The sequence below is a fragment of the Oncorhynchus keta genome, chromosome 7, assembly GCF_023373465.1.
Source record: "Oncorhynchus keta strain PuntledgeMale-10-30-2019 chromosome 7, Oket_V2, whole genome shotgun sequence".
NCBI classification, from domain to species: domain Eukaryota; kingdom Metazoa; phylum Chordata; class Actinopteri; order Salmoniformes; family Salmonidae; genus Oncorhynchus; species Oncorhynchus keta.
Genome location: NC_068427.1, coordinates 35283303 through 35290159, shown reverse-complemented (window position 1 = coordinate 35290159; position 6857 = coordinate 35283303).

Below are 6857 nucleotides of genomic sequence, written 5' to 3'. Positions count from 1 at the left end.
AATCAAATTTATTTATATAGCCCTTCGTACATCAGCTGATATCTCAAAGTGCTGTACAGAAACCCAGCCTAAAACCCCAAACAGCAAGCAATGCTATGCTAAAATAAACATTTTAGCATAGCAAACAGGAAGTCATAATTTATAGTCCAATATTTACATGTGTTTTGAGGAAGGGGGGCTATGTTTTTAAATTGTGTCATATTTAGCAATCATAATAAAAAGTCTGGTAGCAGTAGTTGAGGTGTGTGTAGCATGAATGTATGTGTGTCTGTGTGGGTGTGTATGTGAGTGAGTGCATGTATGCTAAGGTGCGGAGAATCAGAGCAGGTGGTCAGTCCAGTTATAGTGTTCAGCAGTCTGATGGCTTGTAGCCTGTTGGTATCAGACCTCATGCTCCAATACAGTCTGCCCGACGGTAAGGGAGTGAACAGCTCATGGTTGGGGTGTTTGGGGTCATTGAGGATGCCGCGGGCCTTCCACAGGGACAGTTTCAAATAGATGTCCTGGATGGGTGGGAGAATGGTCCCAGTGATGTACTGGGCCTTCTTCACCTCCCACTGGAGGGCCTTGCGGTTTTGGATTGAGCAATTCCAGTACCAGGCCAGGTACAACCGGTAGTATTTGGAGAGAATTTCTTCAGCTGCCTTAACATGCTGATTAGACTGGGCACGCGTGTGCATCCGCATGCGCCTTCTCACGCATGTTGATTTTGTCTATCCACACCAGACGCGATCAGGACACTCAGGTTGAAATATCAAAACGAACTCTGAACCACCAATATTAATTTGGGAACAGGTCGAAACGCATGAAACATTCATTGTCATTTAGCTAGCTAGCTAGCTATTGCTAGCTAATTTGTCCTGTGATATAAACATTGGGTTGTTATTTTACCTGAAATGCACAAGGTCCTCTACTCCGACAATTCATCCACAGATAAAAGGGTACACCTAGCCAGTTTCTATTAATCTCTCCTCCTTCAGTCTTCTTCTTTGCACTTTAAATGGCGGTTGGCAACCAACTTTAAAGGGAATTACCACCACCAACTGGACTGGAGTGTGGACCTCAGTTCAGCTTGGGTTTATGCTCCTAAAAACCAATGAGGGGATGGGAGAGGTGGGACTTGCAGCGCATCAAGCATAAAAATAGAACCAAGTTCGTTTTTAGCGCCTGGCTACGCAGACGCTTGTTGACGCATGCCAGCAAGTAGTTTGGAGGAAATGATTGACGAACATATGTGTAAGCCGGGGAACTTAAAGCTGCTGACACTCTCTACTGCATTCCCGTTGATGTGGTTCAGTGCATGTTACCTTCTCTGCTTCATGAATTCAACAATCAACTTATTTTGTCTTGCAGACATTGAAGGAGAGGTTGTTGTCCTGGCAACGCAATGCCAGTTCACTTACCTCCTCCCTATAGGTTGACTCGTTATCAGGCCTACAACAGTGGTGTCATCAGCAAACTAATCCTGTCCTGGCTGTGTTGTGTGTCTGTTTTCTGACGGTGTTATTTAGATGAGTTCTGCATTGCATTCTGAGTCCGTTTATTGACCAAGCAGCAGTGTAAAATCCAGAATAATTGTTTTCACAAGTCCCTTGGCACAATGAGTTCTATTCAGTTCACGCTGCAAGTTCAACAGAGAGAGAAGAGAAACATTTTTAAGTTTCAATTTCCTAAAACTAAACTGCCAGTTGTTTGTGTTTATGTTAAGAGCAGTTGTTTATGTTTATAATTATTGTGGTGTCCCCCTCATCTCAGAGTCCCGTATTACTAGACAAAGAATGCTAAGAGTCAACAGGTGTTATCATCTTGTGACCATCTCGCAATGGAAAATAGATGCTCAAGTACTAAGAAACAAACGGCTCCTTTAGTTGACAGGGAAAACTTCTGCATGCAGGGCGTATTCGGTAGCATGGTCCCTTTGCAGCAGCCCACACCTTTGGCTCACACTACTACCAGAGCATCTACTGACATACAGTGATGAGAGGGGAAGAGAGGAGGGGAGTGCACTGTGACAGCTTACCAAGACTGCGGCAGGCAGCAACAGCTTGACAGGCAGAGCAAAGTCCCACTGCCTTGGCGCTGCTTGTGTTGTTGATAGTACAGAGAGGTGGGAGGACATCACAGCCATCAACAACATGGCTGCCTACTCAGATACACAAACACACACACACACACACACGCACATTACACAGGGTTGCAAAGGGTCGGAAACATTCCGGTAATTTTACGGAATTTTTCCATGGGAAGATAAGCCTGGGAGTTGGGGGAATTTACCTTAAATTCATTAAAAAGGGTTGCTTAGAATTTTTTTTTGTGGGATACACATAATGCAATTCAAGGTCTTGTGGCATATTTTGGTTAAACTATCCCCAATTCAATGGAATTGCAACCTTCTGCGTGCACAGTGCATTCTTCCATCACATGTGCAGCTGATTCTCAAGATCTTGCACACTAATGAGATGCCATTGAGCCCACACTACTACACTGTCTGAGCCAAGGACTACATGCTTTCTGGTCATTTTTAATATATAATATAATAATAATATATGCCATTTAGCAGACGCTTTTATCCAAAGCGACTTACAGTCATGTGTGCATACATTCTACGTATGGGTGGTCCCGGGAATCGAACCCACTACCCTGGCGTTACAAGCGCCATGCTCTACCAACTGAGCTACAGAAGGACCATTTTTCTATTACAATACTGAGTGGGGTGAATATATTTTACATGACAAACATTATTTTTTTGTCAACTACTAAATAGTACCATACATCAAAGTGTGTTTAAATTATTTCTAACTTGTTAACGATTTTGGCTAGTTAGTTTTTCCTACCATGTGAGTTTTAGCTTCCTTGAGCCTGCTAACTGAGGAGTGTTAATTCACCTGTTTCCATACATGTTTCATTTTAAAAATGTATCTTACAAAGGAGTTGTTTAATCTAACTGCTTAACTATTTATTAGTACATGGAATTGTATTTGGGATTTTTTTACAAATATTTTCTAATCTTTACAAGAATATTCCACGGGCACCAACTGATGTGTGGAAACATTTCACTGCAGCTAAATTAGAAAGACAAGCTGTGTGCATTTGCAAATACGGTTTCAAATCATATGTGAAGAATGCAACAAAGATGCAGAATCATCTGGCCAAGTGCATAACGTTCCCTCATGGCTCACAACAAGCAACCTCTGGACAAAAGTCCCTCTACTTCTATTCGAAGTGAAAATGATGAATCGGACACCTTATCGATAGCAACAGCTCATGGTCCTTCTGGAATCAGAAGGTTTTTTTACTCAATGGAGGAACGTAGTCAGAGAAATGCTGATGAATGTATGCAAATGGTTCACCTCTGATGCTCACAGGCAATGTGTATTGGAAGAGATTTCTGAATGTTATTTGCCCAGCATACACCCCTCCAACCAGACATGCTTTATCTACTCATTTGCTGGATGTAGAGTTCAGAGTTTAAGTGAAGGTGTAGCAAATCATTGAGAAAGCAGACTGTATTGCAATCATCTCTGATGGGTGGTCTAATGTTCGTGGGCAAGGAATAATTAACTACATTATCTCCACCCCTCAACCAGTATTCTACAAGAGCACAGACACAAGGGACAACAGACACACCAGACACACCGGTCTCTACATTGCAGATGAGCTGAAGGCAGTTATCAATGACCTTGGACCACAGAAGGTATTTGCAATGGTGACAGACAATGCTGCGAACATGAAGGCTGCCATGGTCTAAAGTGGAGTAGTCCTATCCTCACATCACACCCTTTGGCTGTGCTTCTCATGCATTCAATCTGCTCCTCAAGGACAGCATGCCACTGAAAACAATGGATACACTCTACAAGAGAGCCAAGGAAATTATTAAGTATGTGAAGGGTCAAGTTATAGCAATACCTCACCAAGCAAAGTGAGAAGAATAAGAGCACCACATTGAAGCTGCCCAGCAACACCCATTGGGGTGGTGTTGTCATCATGTTTGACAGTCTCCTGGAGGGGAAGAAGTCTCTCTAAGAAATGGCCATATCACAATCTGCCGATATGGCCAGCCCCATCAAGAGGATCCTCCTGGATGATGCATTTTGGGAGAGAGTGGTAAGCAGCCTGAAACTCCTGAAACCTATAGCAGTAGCCATTGCACGGATTAAAGGAGACAATGCCATCCTGTCTGATGTTCAGACTCTGCTTGCAGATGTAAGAGAAGAAATCCGTACTACCCTGCCCACGTCACTGTTGCTCCAAGCAATGTTTACATACCCTACATTACTCATCTCATATGTATATACTGTACTCTATACCATCTACTGCATCTTGCCATCTTTATGTAATACATGTATCACTAGCCACATTAAACTATGTCACTTTTATATGTTTACATACCCTACATTACTCATCTCATATGTATATATTGTACTCAATACCATCTACTGCATCTTGCGTATGCCATTTTGTACCATCACTCATTCATGTATCTTTATGTACATATTCTTCATCCCTTTACACGTGTGTGTATAAGGTAGTTGTTGTGAAATTGTTAGGTTAGATTACTCGTTGGTTATTATTGCATTGTCGGAACTAGAAGCACAAGCATTTCACTACACTCGCATTAACATCTGCTAACCCTGTGTATGTGACAAATAAGATTTGATTTGAAGCAGAGGAAACTGCAGTTCTGAAATACATCAAAAAGCGTGAAGACTTCTGCCTGAAGCCCATACACGCCACAGCGTACATGTTGTACCCCAAGTATGCTGGCAAGAGCATCCTGTCCGGTGCAGCGATCAACAAGGCCTATGGTGTCATCCCTACCGTGTCTCACCACCTTGGCCTGGATGAGGGCATGGTTCTTGGCAGTCTGGCAAAATACAATTCCAAGCCAGGGCTTTGGGATGGAGATGCAATACGGCAGTCATGCCAACCTATCTAATCAGCCACCTGGTGGAAGGGACTTTGTGGATCTGAGGCTCTTTCTCCTGTTGCCTCCATCCTCCTCCAAATCCCACCAACATCAGCCGCCTCAGAGCGCAACTGGTCCTTGTTTGGGAACACACACACTAAAGCACGCAACAGGCAAAAAATTGGTGGCCATCCGGGCAACGAGCCATCCTCAACAAGGTTGGAAAGTGACAGTGAAGATGAGGCCTCAGAGTCTGATGTTCAAGTGGTGGATATTAAGGAGGTCCAGCGAGAAGACATGGAAGCTTGAGAGGAAGACAACCAAAGCTTTCATTTTACAGATGTATGTTGAAAACGTTTTTGGGAGATGCGATGGATCATTGGGGATCATTCAATATTCTCTTTCTTTTGTTGTTCAGTGAAATCATCCCATGTGAAGAGTCAACTCATTTAATTAAAGTTCAATTCGTAACTAAATTATTATTATTTTTCTACTGGAAGGATTTAATCATTTGCAATTATGTCTACTAATGATAAGGTAAAAGGTTTATGTTTCTGTCTCCATATGATATGGTAAATATATCCAATGCAAAAAAACATTTACATTTAAATGGTATTGATATTAATTAGCATATATTTCCGTTAATTGCCATATATTCCCGTTAATTCTCATGGAAAGTTTCCACCTCTGAATATTCCCCAAAATATGCAACCCTACATAGACACAAGCGCACACACACACGGCTCTCTCAGAACAGTGCCTTCCCTGTGCAGGCATGCCACTCTTCCCAATTGCTCCATGTTCTTTGTAAATACTTAACAAAACAAAAACAACAAAGCTACGCTTCCTTAGGGACAAAAAGAAAAGTCTAATACTTCCTAGCTTTGATAGCACTTTCTAGCTAAAGCCAATTTAATAGGTTTATTTGTCCTATGTTTCACTAGAGAGGACCACGTTTTTAAGTCATACTCATACTGCCATCTGTTGGTGATTAGCAATGTGGTTCAGAGCATGTTACCTTCTCTGCTTCCTGAATTCAACTATCAACTCCTTTGTCTTGCAGACGTTGAGAGAGAGGTTGTTGTTGTCACGAAGTGGCCCTTTGGGGTCTATATCATGCCCCCCCCCCCCTTCTCTCACCACCAGTTTTATGACTTTACGACAGGTCATAAATTGGTCATGCAGAAAGAGAGGGGAAAGAAACATATGGAACAAAGGGCTTCTCTTTGTTCAACTCCTAATCCCCAAAATTGGAGGATTAAACAATATATATATATTTTTGAGAATGTGGGAATGGTCTGTGGGTATTTATTTAAAAAACAATCCTGTCAGAATAACGGTAGCTTTGGACATTTCTCCATTTTAAGTTTTCTACCTGAATGTTTTGTAAAATATATGATTGAATATGAAACTACTGTGAGAAGATGTAATGTCATGTTAGCCTTCTAAACGAGATACTTGTTTAGTTATAAAGTTTTAACTACTCAATGGCCACACTCCCATGAGCCCAGACATGACGTCGGCGCTATGGCCAGCCCTTTTCTCAGAAGTGTATAAAACTCACTCCTGACGAAATGTACATTTGACCAGTCAGCGTGTAGCGGTGGCTAAATGGCTGACAAATGGTTTAAAACTACAAGACCAGAAAACCAGACTGCGTGTAGTGTTGGCTGCACGGTTGGAAATGGCTCAACTCTGAGACTATCGATCACTACAGAATAAGAGCAAATATTAGACGTAAAATTACTAGTCTGCAGCTAGAAATTACATGAACCTAGGACGAGAATACCGACAACCGCCGCAACAAGAACATGGTACGCCTGACATCCATTATGAACACAACCTGAGACTTTCTGTCGATTGACTCTTCCGCAGATGGACCAGCGATTTCAAAGAGAGACAAGACATACAAGTGTAAATATGTACATTGCAGTTTCTTTCCGAATGAGCG